At 43.8% G+C, this 20,718-nt stretch overlaps 1 non-coding gene across 1 annotated transcript; it reads left to right on the top strand.

The window, feature by feature from the left end:
• Positions 1–16,919: 16,919 nt before the first annotated feature.
• On the top strand, positions 16,920–17,023 carry LOC115943867 (U6 spliceosomal RNA). The gene has a single exon (XR_004078448.1). It is a non-coding gene; the product is annotated as a U6 spliceosomal RNA (small nuclear RNA).
• Positions 17,024–20,718: the final 3,695 nt, after the last annotated feature.

The raw sequence follows: 20,718 nt of genomic DNA on the forward strand, positions 1-20,718 counted from the left end.
CCTTTGTACACTGCTGGTGGGAATGTAAAATGATGCAGCCATTTTGGAAAGCAGCCTGGCAATTCTTAAAAGAATAAACTTAGAGTTACCTTATGACCCAGAAATTTCACTCTTGCTATATACCCAAGAAAATTAAAAACATTATGTCCACACAAAAACTACACAAATGCTCAGAGTAGCATTACTCTTAATTGCCAAAAAGTGAAAACAACTCAAATGTCCTTCAACTGATGAATGCATAAAGAAAAGGTAATATACCCATAAAATGGAGTATTATTCCATAATAGAAAGGAATAAAAAATATGCTACAACACAGATGAACCTTGAAAACATTATGCTACATGGAAGAAGCCATTTACAAAGAACCACATATTGTATGACTCCATACATATGAAATGTCCAGAACAAATCCACTGACACAAAAAGTAGATTAGTAGTTGCCTAGGGCTCAGGGTATTGAGGGGAAATGGAAAGCTACTAATGGGTACTTGGTTTCTTTTTGGGATGATAAAAAAAAGTTCTGGAATTCCATACTGGTAATCATTGCTTAGCTGTGAATATACTTAAAACCACTGAATTATATACTATGTAATTGGGCGAATTGTGTAGTACAGGAATTTTATTTATCTCAATAAAGCTACTATTTCAAGTTTTCACAGAATATAATTTCCTGAAGGAATTAAGAAGTGGAAGGATATACACTGAAGACCTAGTAATGAAAAGAATAGTATTAACAAAAGTGTTTCATTCAGAAGGAAGTCAAATTTATTTTCTACACCTAACATACTACATTATAAAAGAATGGGGGAATGCATGTATCACATGGAAATCAACAACGTGAGAGAATCTGAGTCAATACAATAGGAGTCCACCTACATAGGCTGTAACTATTGACCTCACTATTTCAAACTTCTTAGGTCAATCGAAGACATCACGTTCTTGATTTAGTCTACTTAGGTTTCCAGGCATACCTAAAAAGCAGGTAAAATAAGGCTGATGATATTACATTATTGGCTATAATTATGGTTAACTAAAAGTCATCCTATATAATTATGACTCATAAGCACAAACTAATATTAACACTGTTTCTACCAAACATTTAACTAACGGGACACCTGGGTGGCTCAGTCAGTTAAGCTTCTGCCTTTGCCTTAGGTCATGATCAGGGTCCTGGGATCCAGCCCCATGTCAGTCTCTTGGTTCAGCAGGGAGCCTGCTTCTCCCTCTCCCACCGGCTCGTGCTGTCTTACGCACACTCTAATAGAATCTTTAAAAAAAATCATGAGCAAAAATGGTGTTTATCCAATCATCTGTCAGATCAATTCAGTAAGACAGTTCCCCATATGAATACTTCAATAACCACGCCTCAAGAATCAGGCCACAGACAAGATGGACCTTTACTTAGGGTCATCAATTTCATACTATAGACCATTGGTGAGGAAAGATATATAATTTGTTAGCTATTGTCCACAATGCTCATTTTCTTTAAATAAGAGCAAGTTCATTTACAAAAACCTCCTAAATGCCTCCTTCAATGGTAACAGGCACAGATGACAGGCAATTTATGTAGGGGGCGGGGAGAGCCTAGAGGTAACAGGCTTCATAACAGCCACTGACCTTTGTCAAGTGAAAGCACCAAGAGGGGACTAGCTTTCCATGCACTTGCATTGTGAATCCCAAAGGACTGGGAAAAAGGGAGAGAAGATCAACTCTGAGGAGTTAGATCCAAAGCACTTATGGGAAATGGTGATTCCAAATCTTTTCTGAGTCTTCGATTTTACACTGTTCACTATTAAAAGTGTTGTGTGCCATATATTTACCAAAGGGATTTCTAACTCCTTCAGGGCACCTGGGTAGCTCAGTTGGTTAAGCATCTGCCTTGAGCTCAGGATATGGCCCAGGGTCCTGGGATGGAGCCCCGAATCTGGCTCCCTGCTCAGCGGGAAGCCTGCTTCTCCCTCTACCTCTGCCTGCTGCTTCCCCTGTTTGTGCTGTGTTAAATAAAAAAAAAAAAAAAAATCTTAAAAAAAATAAAAATATAAATTTGACTCTTTCAAGACCTAAAGCATATCTTCAGATATCCCAAGATGTTGCATAAAGAAGGCTGAGAGGGGCGCCTGGGTGGCTCAGTCAGTTGAGGGTCTGCCTTTGGCTTGGGTCATGGTCCTGGGGTCCTAGAATAGAGCCCCCTCAGTGTTGGGCTTCCTGCTCAGCGGGGAGTCTGCTTCTCCCTCTCACTCTCCCTCTGTGCTCTCTCAAATAAGTAAAACCTTTAAAAAATTTAAAAAAAAAAAGGCTGAGAAACACTAGTTTACACAAAGCATCAAAAGGCATTATTTGAAGAGTATTATATAAATTCGAGAGTTCATTCTGAAAGCAATTAATGTTCCCTATGGCTAGAATATCATAGTTATCCCAAGTTGACTTTTTTCCTCATACAGGGCACTAAGTTTCCAAAAGACTGTAAAACCACAATAGTATAAAGGAATTATTTTCACCTAACAGTGGGCCTTTGAAAATTCTAATGAAAAAAATCTATTTAGGCAATCTAGGAAGTATATCTGAGTTTGTTTAAAGGGGAAAAAATAAAAACTCATTTGTCTATATTTGCAGATAGGAGAAACAAGTAGATTAAATCAGCATCACATGCTATTCTAGATACTATTCTATTCTCCACTTAACTTTTCCGCCTTAAAGATTCTTCCATAATAAATGTTTTTCTTTCATTCCTAATCTGTGAGTTTTCTCGGGGGGGGGGGGGCTTTCATGAAACTATGTTTCCCAAGTTTACTTGCCTTGCAATTGACTCTACTTGGCTTTGCAATTTAAGCTCTGAGCCTCAGCTGGCATCACCAGGAGGATTCAATTACACAGATATGTTTATACAGGTGAAATCCTCAAAAACAATCAAGAATACCAGTAAGTAAGTACACAAGGCTGTTATGATTCAGCTAAAATTTTAAGGAAACCTGAAATGCCTTTCCTTTTGAAGACTTTATTTGAGGAGTGGAGAGGAGCATAAGAAGAGGGACAAGCCAACTCCGCACTGAGTGCAGAACTCGAGGTGCAGCTCGAGCCCAGGACCCTGAGGTCATGACCTGAGCAGAAATCAGGAGTCAGACCCTTAACTGACAGCCACCCAGGCACCCCATGCTGTCTTTCCTTTTGCCCAAGTTCTCTGACTTTAGATTTCATGAAATTTAACCATATTTATACTTTTTCTGAAAAGAAAAAAGAGCAAATGGAATTCTCTCTTAGGAGGGCCAAGTAACACGGAAGGGAGAAAATAATGTCCTCCTTCACCAAGCCAGGCATAACTAACAATCAAGAGGAAAATCAGTCTCCTCTTGGGAGAAAGCCACAAAAACAGTTCTTGCCTGTCAATTAAACCGCTGTGGGGAAAAAGAGTTGAAGTAAGGGCAGATTGGGGCGCCTGGGTGGCTCACTCGTTAAGCGTCTTCTTTTGGCTCAGGTCATGGTCCCGGGGTCCTAGGATCAAGTCCCACATTGGGAATCCCACCTCAGCAGGGAGTCTGCTTCTCAATCTACGCTTCCCCCTGTTCATGCTCTCTCTCTCAAATAAATAAAATTTTTAAAAATTAAATAAAAATTAAAAAAAAGGCGGCTCTATACCCACCAACACGGGGCTTTGACTCACCACCCTGATACCAAGACCTGAGCTGAGATCAAGAGTCAGACATTTAACCGACTGAGCCACCTGGACACCTCTACCTAGCAATTCTTGAATCCAACGTAATTTACAAAAGAGATGGTACACTGGAAACAGAACTAACATTAAGTGTGCACTATTTGCTATGCCCTTTACATACATGCTCTATTTTCTGTTTCAATAGTACTCAAAATTTTGGGGCGCCTGGGTGGCTCAGTTGGTTAAGCGACTGCCTTCGGCTCAGGTCATGATCCTGGAGTCCAGGGATCGAGTCCCGCATCGGGCTCCCTGCTCGGCAGGGAGTCTGCTTCTCCCTCTGACCCTCCCCTTTCTCATGCTCTCTCTCTCTCTCATTCTCTCTCTCAAATAAATAAATAAAATCTTTTAATAAAAAAAAAAATCTTAAAAAAAAAAATAGTACTCAAAATTTTGGAGTCAAACTCTGGGAAAATTTCTCCCATCATCATCTTTCTTCATTGTTAGAGTTCCCAATGGGGAAAACAAAACAAATATATGTATGTAAAACCCTGGAGAAATAAAAATGCAGCCACTTCTACTCTCCCCAATAATTTACACTTTAAGTAAATGTGACAACACTAGAATTTAACTCCTAATAATCTACAATTCATTGTGCATGGTACCTAGTAGGTGTTCAGTGTTTGTTGTTAAATGAATACAAATATTTGATACACAAGCATTTTCTTTGTTAATGTGCATTTATCATTCTACTCATTAAAAACACATCTTAACACACACACACAACCACATTGATATCTACTCCTGAAAATGCCCTCATAACAAGAAGTGGAAAATCAGTATGATACAGTGGAACAGGATGATGACAATTAGAGAAATTATGAAGGGAAATTCCAAACACTAAATGTTTCCAGTCTTTTTGATGTCACTTATATTGATTTCCATGGAAATTGACAGGTGTCTGCAAAAAATCTATTCCTACTTCAAAACTTCAGGACTGCTCTTGACCACAATATCACACATAATCACATCTTTTTACATCCATTTAAATGCCTTATCAGAAAATTTACATTTGGGGCGCCTGGGTGGCTCAGTTGGTTAAGCGACTGCCTTCGGCTCAGGTCATGATCCTGGAGTCCCGGGATCGAGTCCCGCATCGGGCTCGCTGCTCAGCGGGGAGCCTGCTTCTCTCTGACCCTCCCCCCTCTCATGTGCTCTCTCTCTCTCATTCTGTCTCAAATAAATAAAATCTTTAAAAAAAAAAAAGAAAATTTACATTTGAAGGGAAGTCACTTACCTACAAGTAATATGCAATATGTTCAACTAACCTCAACAGAAATGAATATTGCTATCACTTATCATTTAAAGAGTACCTATCAGAAATACAGGTAATTCTCATGCTAGTGGACAAACGTTTTTACTAACCACTCATTTCAGTTCGTTGAACAAGTATGCCTAAATCTGCATATTTTGTACTTCAGACAAAATATAGGTAGAGAAATGTGCTGGGATTTGTTTTGTTTAGGGTTATCAGAAGGCACCATAGAGTTTAACTCCACGGAATTGTTTACCAGCAAGCAGGTCGGTGTTCCGAAGAAGAAAGCCATAGAACATATGCAAAATAAGTCTCTTTCAACATAATTTTTTATATAGGGAATAGACGGGAGTGCAAAACACATCAGTCATCAGTAACAAAAAAGAATCTTTGTCCCTCGCTATTTGTAAACAGGAGCTCGGGCCAGCGCTCCGACCAGGCACCCAGGAGGTGAGGAATGATTGTTGGGCAGGGTTTTGCCCATCACGAAGCGTTCCGCAAGGGCTGCCCGGGAGGCGGACCTCCTCCTGTACCAGGCACGGTCCTCGGACCGAGACAAAGCCCTACGAGAACTCTTCTGCTTCCAGCTTGGGGGCTGGAGTCAACCGTCTCTGCTTAACTTCCCTGCAGTTATCCCCGCATTCTTAAACCCCACTATCTCCACTTTGCCAGGCACCCCGAATCCACCGCGGCTCCGGCGGCCCCCGATCCCGTGGCCCCTCCGAGCCTGTGCGCTCCGGGAAGCGCACCCGGGCGGCGCCCCCGTAGGCGGCTTACCGAGCAGCGAGCCTATGAAGATGACGACCTGCACGGTGGTGGTGAACTGGCGGTACAGCTGAGCCTCGCCGAACTCCCCGAGCGCGCTGCGGTTGGCGCTCCCAGCCTCCGCGCCCGACGCGTTGCGCGGCTCGCTGGCGTTTCGGGAGATCCAGCTGCCGTTGTGCCCCATGTCGAGGAAGGGTTTCCGGCTCCACTCGTCGCCCGCCCGTCCGCCCACCTCGGAGCCCAGCCTGGGTCGCTCCTGCCCCGGGTGCGTGGAACACGCGGGCGCCTGGTGGAGTCCTGGAGAACCCGGGGCAGCCTCGGGTCCCCTCACCTCTCCACATCGCCAGCCCCGGCGCCTGGGAGGTGGGGAGGGAAGAGGGCGAGGCTGCGCCCCAAGCGGGTTCCCTCCTGGGTCCCCGTCAGCAGCCACATGGAGGCGGCACGGTCAGAGCCGGCCGAGCTGCGTCCGTCCCTCCTCCCGAGTAGTCAGCGCGGCCAAGCCCACTCGGCAGAGATGGAAACACAGGAGGCATCTGATAGTCAAGGAGGTGCTCCCCGCTCCCGCCGCCCTCTTCAACCTCTGCTCCTTCCACCCCCCGAGGGCCGGGCCATCCCTCTCGAGTCCCCTCCGGCTGACGGGCTTGACCCCTCTCCTCAGGAGGACGACAACATTGGGCTGATCAATCCTGCTGGCTCTGAGTGGCTGGATGGCGATGGGAAACCTGTGAAATGCCCAAGCCAAGTGACCGGAGCTCCGAGGGGACCCGGAGTCCCCGACGGCACCTACGGTCTGGGCGGAATGCCCTGAATCTCCCAACAGCCTCGCCCTCACGCGCCCGGCCGTCCCCCAGGACGCCGGCGCGGTCTCCTCTGGCCCAGCCCCTAGTCCGGGACTCCAACCTCCCGCCTCGGTGTCAGCGGCAAGAGACAACGTTCTGGAGCCCCTTTGCCTCTGCACAGCCTAGCGCCCCCTTTCCTGGCCCTGCTCCCGCCTCTGCTGCGGGGAGAGACGCTCGCGGACGCGCCGGGACAAGGGAGGACGCCCCTACAGGAGCAGGACACCATCTGCGCACCGCCGGACTACCCGCGCGCTCCAGGAGCAAGGGAAGGGAGCAGGCGAAGGGAGCGCTGCCGGAGGAGGGGGTGGGGGGCGGCGGTCACGTGATGCGCGCGGCTCCGCCCTCCACGCCGAGGGGGCCGAGGGGATGGCGCCATGTTGGCCCTTCCAAGCGCGACTGCCAGGGCTGGAGCGTGGGAGGCGCGGGGGTCCTGATTTGGCTGCAGTGGATGCGTTCAAAGCGCTTCCCCGGCTTCGCTTTATTTACTCCTGTGGTTACTGACCCTTATCTCTTCAGCAGGGGCTGCGTGAGAGGCTTATAATTACACTACAATGTCACCTGGGCAGGTATCCCAGTTTTTGGCCCCTCAGTGACGCCTTGGGTGTAGCAGAAGATGAAAGGTAAAATTTAGGAATACCGTGCACGGTTTCCTGGACCTTCTTACTGAGTCTCATTTCTAAAAGGTACACAGTATGGCCCAAGTCTGGTGCAATCCGAAGAATGAATACTTGGGGAGGGAGCAACTTCTGCCAGCTGATGCAAAAAGTTGAGAAGCTGGGATAACCAAGTGAACAAGAAACAGTAAAGAGTAGCTGAGTAGTAAAAGGAACGTGTACTGCATCCAGAGAAAGGATCTGGAGAAAAGGAGAAATGAGAGGAAAAGACAACTAAAGATGTGCTGTTTTGAAGTTTTGGAAATTGGTTTCTTTTTAATTAGTGAAGGAGTTGGTAGAGGGCTTTAACATACTGACTGATGGCGTTAGGTCCCCGCATACTAACTCTTAAGAATTGAGTAGAATTACAGAATTTCTTGGGGCACCTTGTTGGCCCAGTCAGTAGGGCATGGGACTCTTCATCTTGGGCTTATGAGTTCCAGCCCCATGTTGGGTGTGGAGATTACTTTAAAAAAAAAAAAATTACCAAAATTCTTGGGGGTCTCAAGGCTGATCCTGCTACAATGTGACTATTTCACTTACAGTGTGCAAGACATGAAGTCTTTAAAGAGCAAAAAAGCCCTCCATGTCTTGTACATTATTGGGTTTCACAATATCTGCACATAATAATCCTCCATGTAAGCAGTTACTTTAAACATTTCAGAGGCCATAAAAAGAGGAGAGGCAAAAATGATGTAGTTTTGGAATGTTGGTGGTGTTGGGGTCCAGAGCCCACCGCCAAGAATTCTTAAGATGGCTTCCACGCAAAAAAAGGTGGTTTTATTAAAGCACGCGACAAGACCTTGGGCTGTTGCCCCAGAATTGTGAGGAGCAACTGATTATGTACTTTGAGGTTGGGGGAAGTAAAGGTAAAGGAAGTTCCCAAAGGATTTTCTTATGCTAAAGAAAACTCATAGGATACCCAAGGCCTTGCTTGTCAAATGAAAGTTATTTTTCCCTCTACCAGTGCTTTAACATTAAGACAGTTGGGAGGTTCCTGGAGAAGCATTATACTCTGCCTGCCTCAAGTATTTGTCAATCTACATTTCCTTCTGCCTTTGTTTCCCACATCAAAATTACTGATCAATTGTGTATTTTTTTTAAAAAGCCATTTCTAGTAGTTAAAATTAGTTCTTAGCATCCAAACATATTTTTCAAACCCCTTGCACTATAATCATTACAAAACAAAATGTAGTAGTCATTCAGCAACATCCAGCATGTTCCTGTAGAAAAGGCTGAAGAATGTGTTTTGTAAATGAGTTGTTTAGTAGCAGTTGTAAAAATACCTCTTTACCTGCCACTCCCTATTCAAAACTACTAGGAAGAGGGGCGCCTGGGTGGCTCAGTCGTTAAGCGTTTGCCTTCAGCTCAGATCATGATCCCAGGGTCCTGGGATCGAGCCCCGCATCGAGCCCCGCATCGAGCCCCACATCGAGCCCCGCATCGGGCTCCCTGCTCGGCGGGGAGCCTGCTTCTCCCTCTCCCACTCCCCCGGCTTGTGTTCCCTTTCTAGCTGTCTTTCTGTGTCAGATAAATAAATAAAATCTTTAAAAAAACAAAAACTACTAGGAAGAGCTGGGATAAAGTTGTAGAAAAGAGGGACGACTGGGTGGCTCAATGAGTTAAGTGTCTGCCTTTGGCTCAGGTCCCACATCTGGCTCCTTGCTCTTTGGGGAGCCTGCTTCTCCCTCTGCCTGCCGCTCCCCCTGATTATACAACACCCCCGACAAATAAATAAAATCTTAAAAAAAAAATACGTAGAGAAGAGTCCATTTTGTAGATGTAAAGGGTTTAGTAAAGCAAGAAACCTCTCATTTTTTTATTCTGAAAAGATACCAGTAAATTCTCTATAACCCCTAGATTGGTATTGTAACCAGACTAACCTGAGTTAGCTCATTGGTGAGTCACAGGAACTGATGTGGGAAACAAAGGCAGAAGAAAAATTATTAAATTTCCTTACTACCTTATAGCCCATTGATAAGTCCTTGAAACAGGCAGAGTGACATTCTGACTTTGCTAAGGGTAAAAGGCAATCCTAGCCCAACCCCTCCCTAGAATCCTGTAAGTCTACTTTAACATATAAAAATTCCTTTAAAAATTTCCTTATCTCTAAACCCCCCAAGATAGTGTTGGCAATCACCCCCCAGGCATATGGCCCGCGATATACATCTGAAAGGTCTCATGACTAAGGTTTTATTAGACGGTAATAAATGACGTTTTCCCAATAATTAGCTAGCTCCCTCAGGTCCTGAAAAACTTGCTTCCAAATTCCTTAGAGACTTATGCTATCCCTAACCCCCTCCCAACTTGAAAGTATATAATGGTCCACTCCTCATGACCCCGGTACAGCTCTTTCTGCCCACAGGTCCTGTCCCTGTGCTTTAGTAAAACCACCTTTTTGCAACAAAAATGTTTCAAGAATTCTTTCTTGGCTGTCAGCTTCGAACCCTAAGGTTCTTTCCTACATCAGGAACTACACCAGGTGAGTTGTCCCACAAAGGAAACTTTATTTACAGTAAATAAGGAGATCATGGGGAATAACTTCCAAAGCCATGACTCCCAAGCAAGGAAGAATGGGATCCTTTTATTTAGGGTTAGGATGAATATTTAGATAAGGGAGCCTTAGTGTTATATGTAGAGGTGGGCATAAGATCTCACATGCACCTTAAGGAAACATACCTATACATACATTGTATGTTATGTAAATGAGGCTTGTGCTCCTCCTCGGGTGGAGATTTTAGTATTATAATGAGGTAAGGGTAAATAATAATAATAATGTAAGGGTAACTCTTGGTCACTCTGTGGGTCACATCATGGTCCGTTTGCGCAGGAATGAGACAGGGGTTAAGCTCAAACTGGTCTGGGTGGTCTAGGCCAGCTCTCTATCACACAGTCAGTATTGCTTGAGGGGTAGTTTTGGTTTCCATCACAGGATGCTCTGTGTATAGGGTCTTTTGCCTGAGTTAAGAGCTTAAGGAAAACTATAGGACAAAGATTGGTGGGTACAAGCAGGTGAGCAGTAAAGATCAGGTCTTGGGATCTAGCTGATGACAGTGTTAGGGTGTAAGGTTAATAGAATTAAGAATTAACTTGAGGATGCCTGGGTGGCTCAGTTGGTTGAGTTGGGTGGCTCAGTTTGGGCTCAGGTCATGATCTCAAGGTCCTGAGATTGAGTCCTGCATCGGGTTCCGTGCTTGGCGAGGAGTCTGCTTGTGCCTCTCCTTCTGCTCCTTCTCTCTCTCTCTCTAATAAATAAATAATCTGAAAGAAAGGAAGGAAGGAAGGGAGAAAGAAAGAAAGAGAAAGAAAGAAAGAAAAGAAAGAAAGAAAGAAAGAAAGAAAGAGAAAGAAAGAAAGAAAGAAAGAGAGAAAGAAAGAAAGAAAGAAAAAGAAAAATTAACTTGGGGCATCTGGCTGGCTCAGTCAGTGGAGCATGTGACTCTTGATCTTGGGGTTGTAAATTTGAGCCCTACATTGTGTGTAGATGATGAGGGAGCAGAAGGTAAACTGAGGACAAAGCATAAGCTGACACCCCACAACAACAACAACCCCCCTCCCCCACCCCACTCCTGGGTGGGATAGGTGAGACATTCCTCCAGGAAATTCCCAAGGGTCTTAATGTTAATACTTTGCTTGCTAGAGGGAAAAACAACTTCCCCTTGCCAATAGCCCGGCCCAGTATCTTCTTTAGCATATGAATCTTCTTTAGCATATAAAAGTCCTTTTGGACATCTCCCTTTTTCCTTACCTCCCCCAGCTCCCAAGTATATAATCAGCCATTCCTTACAACACCAGTGCCGTAGCTCTTTCTGCCCCAGGGTCTTGTTCCCATACTTTAATAAAATCACCTTTTTGTACCAAAGCCATCTCAAGAATTCTTTCTTGGCCGTGGGCTCCGGACCTCACTAACATTCCAAAACTACATCATAGAGATTACTTAAAAATAAACCCAGGTTCCCTGGGTATGGCTGTGTGCTAAGAGCTAGGTCCTTGTCTCACGGAGTCGAAGAATCAATCTCACAGACAAAGGAGAGTGAGTAAAGCGATAGAAGTTTATTAAGCAGGGGCACCTGGGTGGTTCAGTTGGTTAAGCGTCAGCCTTCGGCTCAGGTCATGATCCCAGATTCCTGGGATCAAGCCCCACATCGGGCTCCCTGCTCAGCAGGGAGTCTGCTTCTCCCTCTCCCTCTGCCACTCCCCATGCTTGTGTGTGTTCTCTCTCTCTGTCAAAATCTAAAAAAAAAAAAAAAAAAAATTATTAAGCAAGGATACAGAAAAAAAAACCTCAGGAGTGAGAGGGGGTCTGGACACGGTTACCAACGTGAGCCTCCACTGGTAGTCTTTTATTTAGAACTGACAGAGGCGCTTATGTCCTTATCAGTCTTATGATATCTTGGCTGGAGTAAGGACTGGTGATAATATCTTTTTTTTTTTAAAGATTTTATTTATTTATTTGACAGAGAGAGACACAGCGAGAGAGGGAACACAAGCAGGGGGAGTGGTAGTGGGAGAGGGAGAAGCAGGCTTCCCGCTGAGCAGGGTGCCTGATGTGGGGCTCGATCTCAGGACCCTGGGATCATGACCTGAGCCGAAGGCAGACGCTTAATGACTGAGCCACCCAGGCGCCCCGGACTGGTGATAATATCTTTAATGGCTTACTTCTTTTATTAGGGTCTGGTTATTCTTTGTTGGTCACAGGTGACCATCATAAAAAAAGATACACATACAGGCCTAGGGCAGGGTGGTCTGGTTTGTTCCCTTATCTCTGGTTTCCTTACATCCCCGCATTTTTGGGATTTCTGTGAGCCTGATCCCAGAGCCCCTTATATCTTTCCCTACCTAGCTCCGCCTGTCCCTTACTTGTTTTCACCAAGTACAGGATAATTTGATTGATATAAGAGATTGGATAGGATTTAAATATATGTTAAGTGTCTATGGTAGTGTTATTTATACTTGTCTGGTCATTGCAAACTTAGTAGACTAAAAAACAACAATCATTTAGTTTGCTCACAGATATGCAATTTGGTCAAGGCTCAATGGCACAGCTTATCTGCACCACATGACATAAGCTGGGGCAGCTCACAATCAAGGCCAGGGTATGGAATCTAAAGGCTTGTTCATTCACGTGTCTGTCAGTTGATGCTGGACTTCAGCTAGGACTGTGAGCTGGAATACCTATAGGTGGCCCTCCATGTGGAGGCTTCCTCACTGCCTGACAGCTATCTTCCAAAAGTGAGCACTCCAAGAAATTTCCAAGAGGACAAGGTGTAGCTGGGGCACAGGGGTACAAAAGCACCTGGCTCCAGGGCTCCCAAACAAACAAGGTTCGCCCACTCGCCACTCACCAAATCCTAAGGCAGAGAAATGAGTGGTGGTGAACCAAGAAAGGAATTTATTTCAGTGAGGCCAACACTAGGTATGCGCAGGTGGGCAGTGAGGGTCAGGTCAATCACTGTCTTGAAATCAATCACCGGCAGGGTCATGCTGGCTCAGGGCAGTCCTTATTGCTTGAGGAGGTAGTTTCAGTTTCTGTCAGGGGATGCTCTGCCCATAGGGTCCTTTGCCTGAGTGAAGAGATAAGCTAGAAAGGAGAACCTGTTTAGGAAGTTTGACGTCAACATGGGGATAGTTGGAGTGGAGCAGTTATATTGACTTCTGTGGCCTAATCTCAGAAGTCACATAGGATCAGTTCAACTATTTGTTGAAGCAGTCCCAAAAAACACCACATTTGTGGGGAAAGTACATAGACTATACTTCTAAATGGTCAAAGTGGCAGTTATATTGTAAGGAGAGCATGTGGAATGAGAGATATTATAGTCATTTAAGGAAAATATAATCTGCTATAATGCCTATTTTACTTTTGTCCAAAAGAAAAAAAAAAAAACAACTCCACCAAAAGGCCCCATTTTAGATACCTTTTTTTCCTGGGATTAAACCTGAAAAGTTGGGGAAAAAAATTAAGGGGCGCCTAGGTGGCTCAGTCGGTTAAGTGTCTGCCTTCGGCTCAGGTCACGATCCTGGAGTCCTGGGATAGAACCCTATGTTGGGCTCCCTGCCCCTCCCTGTTCCTCTACCTGCCACTCCCCCTGCTTGTGCTCTCTCTCTCAGTCAAATAAAGAAATAAAATCTTAAAAAAAAAAATTAATTGGAGTCTGCTCCAGTTACTTACCATGTATAGGTGTTATGTGTTTATGAGCTGGTCAATATTAATACCAGACAACAATCAGGTACACAGCAGTGGCTGAAGGCAGGTGGTAGGACTACCAACCTACATTTATGTGCTAGCTAATTTTTACCCCAAAATTTCTGGAACTACAGTAAAAGGTAATGATGATGCAGGCTGGCTGAGTCTGAGAACCCAGAGGGATTCCCACAGGACCAGCCAGGAGGATCCTGGGCTTCCTGCAGAATGGAAATCAAACACGAGCCGAGAGGAATTGTGAGCAGAGTTTATTGAAGATATATATAGAGAGAAGATAGAAGTAGAATTTCTGGGAGACTCTTGAAAAGAGAGAGAGTCTTGTCTTTGATCGGGGTCTTTTTTTTTGTTGTTGTTGTTGTTTAATTAAGGATGGTGGTCTGCTGTATGTATCCTCCCAGCCATACCAGGCCCTGGGCAAAACCAGGAGGAGTGCTCAAGCGTCCTCCATAAGTCACTTATGCCCTGGAGCTAGGGGTCTTGGCATCAAGGTGTAAGGAGACAGTGGTCTTGGAAAACTTTCATGATGACCTCACCCAGTCACCTTAGATGCTTTCTATTGTGCTGGAAGTCTCCAAAGTAATCATTAACTCCTTGACCTTTACAAGGAGGAAGTACAGTAAGGCATGTGTGAGGCGGGGTGCAGGTCCTAGCGAGAATAGAGGCAGGAGGGGCACCTGGGTGGTGCAGTCTGTTGGGCGTCTGACTCGTGGTGTCAGCTCAGGTTGTGATCACAGCATCATGTGAGTCTGCTTAGGGTTTTCTCTCCCTCTCTCTTTGCCTGCCCACCCCCACCCCAACCCTGCTCATGCATGCTCTCTTTCCCTCTCTCTCTTAAATAAATAATTCTAAAAAAAAAAAAAAAGGGAGGGGTGCCTGGGTGGCTCTGTCAGTTGAGCATCTGCATTCGGCTTGGATCATGATCCTAGGGTCCTGGGATGGAGCCCCATGTTGGGTTCCCTGCTCAGCAGAAAGCCTGCTTCTCCCTCTCCCCATTGTTCCTGCTTTCTTTCTCTCTCTCTCTCTCTCAAATAAATAAATAACATCTTTAAAAAAATAAAAAGAGTAGAGGTAGCAAAAAAAAAAAAGCAGTCTTTTACGGGGTCCTTCTGTTTCCTTGTCTCAATGGGAAATGGAGTAGAAAATAAGCAACCTCTGGCTCTTAGAAAATGCTTTTACAAGTAACATTCCTCTCCCGTAATGAATAATATAAGAAGGCATTCTCCCAATTTTAAAAACACCTGTGTTCCCAAAGTTTTTAAATCATTTTTTAGCACTCAAGGACCATTTTCTTATTGAAATAATAAACATGATGATAGGGTTCTCAAGGCAGAGTGGGAACAAAAAAAGGGAGTGAGGTTCTCTGGAGATTAAGGACTCCCGGGGAGGTCCTACTTAGTCTTTCAGGTCTGCCTTCTTCACTCTCCACAGCATTTAAAAGAGCTACTCTTCTTCTTTTTTTTTTTTTTTTTAAGATTTTATTTATTTATTTGACAGAGAGAGAGACACAGCGAGAGAGGGAACACAAGCAGGGCGAGTAGGGGAGGGAAAAGCAGGCTTCCCACTGAGCAGGGAGCCCGATGTGGGGCTTGATCCCAGGACCCTGGGATCATGACCTGAGCGGAAGGCAAACGCTTAACGACTGAGCCACCCAGGTGCCCCAAGAGCTACTCTTCTTATGCTAGTAATTCACTCATTTAACAAAGGTTAATGCCTGTGTGCTGGGAAGGCAGGAATATAGTAGCATGGAATAGAACAGATTCTCATAGCTTTCTCCAATCACCTCTCTTAATCGTATACCTACTGGCATTTGCTTAGGGATTTTCCTTATTGTATCCATGGGAAAATAGATATGATGGTTAATTTTGTGTGTCAACTTGACTAAGCCACTTGGGTTGCACAGATATTTGGCCACACACTGTTCTGGTTTTTCTATGAAGGTATTTCTGGATGAGATTAACATTTGAATCTGCAGGCCGAGAAAAGAAGATTCCCTTCCTTACTATGGGCAGGTTTCATCCAATTAGTTAAAGTCTGACTAAAACAAAAAGGTAATAGGTAATTTTAAAAAACCCTATTATCAGGTACCTGGGTGGCTCAGATGGTTGGGCATCTGCTTTTGGCTTGTGTCGTGGCCCAGGATCCTGGGATCGAGTCCCGCATCTGGCTCCCTGCTCAGTGGGGAGCCTGCTTCTCCCTCCCACTGCTTGTGCTCTCTCTCTCTCTCTGTGTCAAATAAATAAATAAAATCTTTAAAAACAAAACAAAACTATTATCTTCTCTGTGTTTTCCTCTTATACTACTGTGGTGTAGTGACAGGCAAAATTTCCATATAGGTGCTAATATCAAGTCTTTCAATATTTATAGAATATAATAGGATTCATCTATGTTCAAAAGAAGTCCCAGATTCTGGCTTTCTTGGGCATTTATTAAAGAGCAGGAGGGGGGTGCCTGGGTGGCTCAGGGGGTTATGTGTCTGCCTTCCACTCAGGTCATGATCCCAGGGTCCTGGGATCGAGCCCCGTGTTGGGTTCCCTGCTCAGCGGGAGGCCTGCTTCTCCCTCTCCCACTCCCCCTGCTTGTGTTCCCTCTCTCCCTGTGTCTCTGTCATATAAATAAATAAAATCTTAAAAAAAAAAAAAGAGCAGGAGTGGGCTTGGGTAGGGGGAAGAAGAAATGGAATAGGATTTAGGATAATTGCAAAACCCAAGGTGGGCGGAGTGAAGAGGAGCCTCTGGGTTTTATTTCTCCCTTCCTTCTTTCCTTTCTTCATTGAGGGCCTCCTCCTCCTCCTTCCTGTCCCCTACACCACACCCTCACATGCTCCTGTGTGGCCTCTCACTAAAGGTGAAGAGAACACAAAAGCTGGAGAAATGGGAGTATTTTGCATTGGTAAGCCCAAGAAGCATGTTGAGGGAAGATGGGTCCTCATGACCCCAGTTACCTATCTGGAACAAGTGGTTCTATTTCCAAATGGCTATTTCTATGCCTATATAAGACACAGATAATGCGATTTATTATGTAGCTATTATTAGCGTTCAACAATATGTTGTTCTCTTCTGCCAGATACACAGAAGACTTTTTCTCAGATGCCCTTGCAAGTGGGCAGGGTCATGTGATGATTATGACTAACAATATGTGGGCAAAAGTGACAAATTATTTCTGGGCTGTGGCAGTGTAAAGCTGTTTGCGATTCTCAAGTCTCTCTGCTGCTCGATCACTGTAATAGTGGAAGGCGCCTTGGGTTGAACTGGAAGAGCTAAAACGTGGACTCAGAAGTAGACTATGTTTCTGAGTCACCATAGTGGATTGGGGTAGGAGGAAGGAAGTCCTGGTGAGCCACCCAGACCCGCCACAAATTTTGTATGAGCAAGAAATAAACCTTGATTTTACTAAACAACCAAGATTTTTGGAGCTACTCATTATCACAGCATAAACCAGACAATCCTGCCAGATATAATTATGAAAACTGGGGCCTTCATATTTAAGAAAGCACAGACTTGTGCTTGTTTCGGCAGCACATATACTAGAATTGGAACGATACAGAGATTAGCATGGCCCCTGCACAAGGATGACATGCACATTCGTGAAGTGTCCCATATCTCTCACACACACACACACACACACACACACACACACACACTTGACTTTATTTCTAGGGAATGGAAGGTATTGAGTCAGGAACTTTAAAAATCTTTGTGTATATTGGTAGTGGCAATAGGATATCCTAGATCCTTGTAAAATAAAAATAGTGGCTGATAATAAAACCTCTGGGTATCTTTGAATAGAACTATTGGTCTTGGGGCACCTGGGTGGCTCGGTTGGTTGAGCGACTGCCTTCGGCTCAGGTCATGATCCTGGAGTCCCGGGATCGAGTCCCGCATCGGGCTCCCTGCTCGGGGGGGGGGGGGAGTCTGCTTCTCCCTCTGACCCTCCCCCCTCTCATGCTCTCTCTATCTCATTCTCTCTCTCAAATAAAAAAAAAAAAAAAATCTTAAAAAAAAAAAAAAGAACTATTGGTCTTTTTCATGTCCAAAAACATATTGGCCTCTGATAAATTTAAATGGCTTTTTTGGAACGTACTAAAGCTTAGTATAAGTGATAACCTATTTCTTTTTTTCCCAGAAACCAGATTGGCTCTTTACATTGGCAAACCTACCAACTCCCTCAAGATAAAAGATTCTAGTATAGTGGGGACAAAGGGGACAGCATGAATGTTGGAATCAGTTGTACCTGGGTTTGAATGCCTGCTCCACCAATTCCATTTGTGACACTGGGCAGTTACATGACCTCTCTAAGTTTAGTTTCCTCCTCTACCAAATAGGGATAAAAATGCCTATTTGGGGGGGGGCATCTGGCTGGCTTAATCTCCAGGTCTTAAGTTCAAGCCCAACACTGGGTATAGAGATTTACTTAAAAAAAAAAAAAATGCCTATTTTGTAGGGTTATTTTGAGGACAATATAATATCAAAATAATGAAAACCTCTAGGGGTGCCTGGGTGGCTCAGTCATTAAGCGTCTACCTTCGGCTCAAGTCATGGTCCCAGGGTCCTGGGATTGAGCCCCGCATCAGGGGAAGCCTGCTTCTCCCCCTCTCCCACTCCCCCTGCTTGTGTTCCCTATTTCACTATGTCTCTCTCTGTCAAATAAATAAAATCTTAAAAAAAAAAAAGGTAACTGTATAAGATCCATTTCTGTTTATTTAAACTTAAAGAAAACAAATATCAAAGGGGGAAAAAGTTTCATCTTTCAACAAAGAATTCTCTATATATTTAAATAAAATACTGCCTAACAAGCCTTGTATTTCAAAAAGTGTGTAAGAACTACTTAATTTGCAAAAAAAAAAAAACAAAAAAAAAACTACTTAATTTGCAATTAGCAAAGGACAATATGGCTTCTGGAAAATTTTACTTGAAGATTTAGAAATCCATTATTTAGCCTTTACATTACTGGGCTCAATATGTTTACCTTGTAGTTCTTAGTTTTTACTATGCTAAATTACCATCAAAGCAATAATCTGTTTAAAAGATACTAACACTCGGGGCGCCTGGGTGGCTCAGTTGGTTGAGCATCTGCCTTCGGCTCAGGTCATGATCCCAGGGTCCTGGGATCGAGCCCCACATCAGGCTCCCTGCTCAGCGGGGGGCCTGCTTCTCCCCCTCCCTCTGCTTCTCTCCCTGCTCATATTCTCTCTCTCTCTCTGTATCTCTGTGTCTCGAATGAATAAATAAAAAAAAACCTTTAAAATAAAAAAGATACTAACACAGCCTTCTCATGTATTCCAAATTATCTCAATATGTGGATTGGGAAATGATATGACTCTATGAATATATCTCCTAATTCATTTCCCCAATTTGTAATAGTCCTTGCACCTATGAATTGCTATTAAATTCATCAAGAATATTTAGGAGGTGTTGGGGTGCCTGAGTGGCTCAGTCATTAAGCATCTGCCTTCAGCTCAGGTCATGATCCCAGGGTCCTGGGATCTAGCCCTGCATCCAGCTCCCTGCTCTGCGGGAAGCCTGCTTCTCCCTCCCCAACTCCCCCTGCTTGTGTTCCCTCTCTTGTTGTGTCTGTCAAATAAATTAAAAAAAAAAAATCTTAAAAAAAAAAAAAGAATATTTAGGAAGTGCAAGGTTTAATACTCCCCTCCCCCAGGTAGCCTCAATAGTCTTAACATATGAGCACATAAACACAGTGGTCATAAAACATGACTAGTTTTTTAATAGCAAATATGCCAGAATTAAAATACCACAAGTATTATCACCTTTAAAGGAATCACTTTGGGAAGTTATTTAGTTGTTGAAGAATATCATGATTTCTCAACATCTTTTTGTGACTCCAACATTTTTTTGTGACTTCAGAAGCTGATACATTCTTTTCTATATCCCTGATCATAACAAATATGTCCTTTAAAAATAAATTTGATTTTTTTTTTTTGAAAGAGTCAAAAGTTACTTAGGACAAATTCTGATGAATTAAGTGATCAAGATAGTAATATCTTCTTTGCTAAAAGATGAGCTATGATTATAAGATACTATTACTCATAGTCTTTTTTTTTTTTAAAGATTTTATTTATTTATTTGACAGAGAGAGGCACAGCGAGAGAGGGAACACAAGCAGGGGGAGTGGGAGAGGGAGAAGCAGACTTCCCACCGAGCAGGGAGCCTGATGCGGGGCTTGATCCCAGGACCCTGAGATCATGACCTGAGCCAAAGGCAGACGCTTAACGACTGAGCCACCCAGGCGCCCCACTATTACTCATAGTCTTGACTTGGAATTAATGGCACAACTTTGGAATAAAAATATAAACTTATTCCAGAATTTATCTTGTTAAAACTTATTCCAGAATTTAAAGGATAAGATTCATTTGGGTATGTAAATGTGTAAATACACACAAATACCCACTATGTGCTGCAAAAGCCATTAAGTATTTTTTATTTCATACTTTCTTCAGCAGCAGGAGCTCTATTACCTCTCCTGCTTCTGGCTGCCAGGCCACAAAGCAGCAAGAACACATCAATGCCTTTATCTCCTGGATGGAGAGGAGAAAGAAGGCAGAGCAGAAAATGTATTCAAAGAAGTAATGGCTGAAAAATTCCTGTATTTGGCAAAAATCTAGAGATTTGAGAAGTTTAGTGACTTCTTAATAGGATAAATCCAGTGAAATCCACACAAGACAAATCATAGTCCTAGTCGAATTTCCAGACACTAAAAAAAAAAAAAAAAATTCCTGAAAGTAGCCAAAGAGAAATACCACATTACCTGTAGGGTAAAAACAATAGATTTCCATTGAAACCATGTGGGCCAGAAGGAAGTGGCAAAACAGTTTTCAAGTATTGAAGGAAAAGAACTGTTGACCCAGAACTCTCCATCCAGGGAAAATAATCTTCAGGAATGAAGGGAAAGGGGATTGTGGTTTTTAAGATTTGGAGTACAACAGCCAATCTGGGAGTTTTTCCTTGGTAAGTTGAAGGTAAACAGTAAGATCAGGAGATATACTTTGGGGAAGCAGGGAGTACATGGGGGAGTAGAGACTCTTCCTTGGGGATTTGATCTAAGGGTTTAGAGAGGAGTTGGAGAATAAGAAAATCTTGGGGTATCCTGAAATGTTCTTAGCCCCACTGATCAGTCTGGATGCTCCGAATGCTCGGAAGTTATCTCCCAGGGGCCACTTAAGGGCCAGTCTTTCCTTTGAAAGGTACAGTTTGTACATCCCAAGCCTGCTGAGCTGACCCTTTATTTGACATAGAGCAACCAAATGCAATGTGTGGACTTTGTTTTTATCTGAAAAAAGCCAC

Source organism: Leptonychotes weddellii, chromosome 9, assembly GCF_054177405.1.
Source record: "Leptonychotes weddellii isolate Sample4059 chromosome 9, ASM5417740v2, whole genome shotgun sequence".
Lineage (NCBI taxonomy): Eukaryota > Metazoa > Chordata > Mammalia > Carnivora > Phocidae > Leptonychotes > Leptonychotes weddellii.